Genomic DNA, 3,376 nt, shown 5'->3' with positions numbered 1-3,376 from the left:
AAAGAAAGAAAGAAAGAAAGAAAGAAAGAAAGAAAGAAAGAAAGAAAAAGAAAGAAAAAGGAAGGAAGGAAGGAAAGAAGAAAGAATGTTGCAGACTAAAATCAAGTATATTCTTTCTTTCTTCTTATTGTTTTCTCGGGATGACTCAAGGTCTCTGTTCCCAAACTACCATCCATCTTATTATCAACAAGTATTTCTCCTTTAATTCCTATTTGTGAACTTCTATCCCAAAAAGCAGTTTCAGGAATTCTGATCCTTAAGACTCCAAAAAAAGCTGTTTGGGAGATTGGTAGGTACAATGAGAACCATCGTGCTCCCTTTGAGTAACATTCAAATGAAAATAAGGATGAGTACCAAAGTTAGGTGAAACAAGAAGGGGGACCATTGCTGCCTTTTTACTTATATTATTTTTCTAACAAACAAAAAACAAAATGAAAAACAACTGTGATCCTTTTAGTACTGTATTCCACCTAAAACAAATTTTGCTGTTCTCCAAAAATCCATTAATGCATTAAAAAAGTGTATTTTGGCTGCCTTGCCATACTGTTGACTCATACTGACCTTATAGTATTCTGAAACTAGATCTTTTACACATGAACTGGCCAAGTCTAACTAAGTCTCCTCTACCCTGCTCTTGTGCAGCTTATGTTCTGACCCCAAGTGTAGGATTTGAAAATAATTTAATAGGGATAAATGTAATGTTCTTTGCCCAAGTTCACTTCGTGATTTTTTTTGAATGTCAATCTTTTTTCCTGTAGGTTTCCTTCTTAGATCTTTATCATCCATTATTTGATAAGGATTCTTTCATTCAAATTTTTGAAAAAGATGCTGAATGTAATAGTGTCAATCACAGGTTATTGGACATTTAATTAAACCCCTTCTTCTATTCTTGTGTCTTGGACTCCACTGGCAGCTTGGTGAAATATATGGACCTCTTCTTAGGATAATGTTTTTAAAAGCATAAAATAAAGTGCACGTGATCACAAAAGGAAACAATTATATTGAGATACAGTTACCAAAATATTTTAAATGTTCATAGACCTCGCCCCCCAGGCAAAGATTTCCTGCTGCAGGTTTACATGAATAATAATCATAGCTCATCTTACTATAATGTTTTATGGTTCATAAAATGCTTCCCTCTAAACAAACCTGTGATATAGGTAGTATAAATATTGCCATCACCATTTTGCAGATTAAGAATCCAAAGTTCAGAGAGATTACATGACTTGCCATGGGTCACACAATTAATAATTTTTAGAGCTGAAATGCATCAATCAGCACCCTTTAGATGGAGCAGTTGGACCAATGACTCTCCTGGTCTGAGGACCCTTAATGTTAAGCCAAAGGCCTTCGTACTCAAAGCTCAATTAAACCAGCTCAAAATCTGTCTGCATAAGTAACAGAGGTGTAAAGAAGGCCACCATAAGTCTGTAACCAGACTATTTGAAGAGCGCAAGAAGAGGAAATAAGGGAATAAGCCTGGGTTAGAGCACAGCTGGCATTTCTGTGCCAGGAGTTGTTTGCCTGATCCTCTGCTCCCTTGACCCTGATTTGAAGCACACCCACCCACATTGGTTAGCTCAGACTAGGTGACGGCTTGATGCCTGTCATTCCAGATTAAAGAGCTGATTGTGGATAAATTTACATGTGGCAGCTAGGCAGAGCAGTGGCTAGGGTGTTGGACCTGAACTCATCTTCCTGAGTTCAAATCTGGCCTCAGATACTTCCTAACCGTGTAACCCTTGGCAAGTCACTTGATCCAGTTTGCCTTAGTTTCCTCATCTGTAAAATGAGCTGGAGAAGGAAATGGCAAACCATCCTAGTAGCATTGCCAAGAAAACCTTACACAGGGTCACAAAAAGTCAGACACAATTGAAAATGATGGAACAACACATTAAGACTAGATGGTGATCATCATTCAGAGAACTTAGGCCCACTTATGAACCAGTTTCCTTCAGGGACTTGTTAACTTTTTTGTTTTAATCCCCTGGATCCTACGATAAATTTTATGCATTTAAAATTCTTTTATTTTTGTTGCTTTTTCAAACATTGTTATAATGTTCAATTTCCACTGTTTTAACTGGCAGGACAAGAGAAGTCTTTGGAAGTGTGGAAAGTTTCCTAGGAGCAAAAATCACATAGCTGTGCCTTCAAATGGATTAGGAAACCTGACACAGCACCACATTTGCTGAAAGAAGTGGGTCATGCTGGTTTCATTTCAAATGTATTATAATATGAGACATTTTGCATTAGATTAAAGACCATCTTTTGTATTCTTGTGAATCTGTTTGAGGATTGAAGTTACCAACACTAGAAAGTTTTGCAAGTCAAAATCATCCTCTAGCAGTGCTCTAAAACATAATATTAAAGAATTTTCAATAGTTTGTGCTGAATAATTGTTGAGGCTGTGCAAGGAACATCTTGCTAGCTGTGTGAGGATCGCTGCCCTGCCCCCAACACTTCATTTCACTCATGAGCCTGAGATTCCTCAACTTCAAAACTGGAACAATAACATTTGCAGTCTCTCCTTCCTAATTTTCCTGTGAAGAAAATGATTTGTCAATCTTAAAGTGCTAAAGAAATGTGAATTGTTATTTAAATCCAATCCAATCCAATCCAATAAACATTTCTTAAGTTCCTACTATGTGACAGGTATTGTGCTAAATTCTGGGGATACAAATAATAAAAAGAAAGACAATCCCTGCCTTCAAGAAGATTACAATCTAAAGTAGGGGAGAGACACACAAAAGGAGACAGGAAAGCAGGGTGGAGGAAGACACCAAAGGGTGTTTTGTTTAGAGTCCAATTTCTGTTCTATATAAAGGAAGGCATTGGGAGGAGTTGGGTCTTTTGCCCTCCAGTCAAAGGGAAGAAAAGGCTGGGGAGGGGGTGTCCCTTGAGATTTGAGTTAGCTCCCTGGTGGTGAGATTAGAAGGGATGAGCTTATCCTGAGGAACTGAAACCAGGCGGAGCAGCAGATGAAAAGTGGAGTTAAATAATTGTACTTTGCAAAATGAAATACCTTTTGTAAATAAACTGACAAAGAGATAGTGAGAGCTTCAATTGCAAGTGCCACTGATAGGGAGTAGTGGTAGGATTTGTACCAATTAGATAAGTCAGCATCATGACATATGAAAGTGGTGAAGCCCAGTCCTAGATGTTTTGCTCAGCTGTTTTGATTGCATGGGAGCAGCATGTAACAGGGAACTTTAACTTAAATAAAAAATAATGCCTGATGACCATATTATTAGAATGACCACAATTTGGCAGGTTGGCCTTTTGGGGGAGAGTGTTTCAGACTTACAGAAACCTCCTGGGTTTGGGAAGAATGTGTGTGTGTGTGTGTGTGTGTGTGTGTGTGTGTGTGTGTGTGTGT

This window comes from Vombatus ursinus, unplaced genomic scaffold (genome assembly GCF_900497805.2).
Source record: "Vombatus ursinus unplaced genomic scaffold, bare-nosed wombat genome assembly UNPS02014864.1, whole genome shotgun sequence".
Taxonomy (NCBI): domain Eukaryota; kingdom Metazoa; phylum Chordata; class Mammalia; order Diprotodontia; family Vombatidae; genus Vombatus; species Vombatus ursinus.
The sequence above is the reverse complement of the archived record's forward strand: the minus strand, read 5'-3'. Positions refer to the sequence as shown.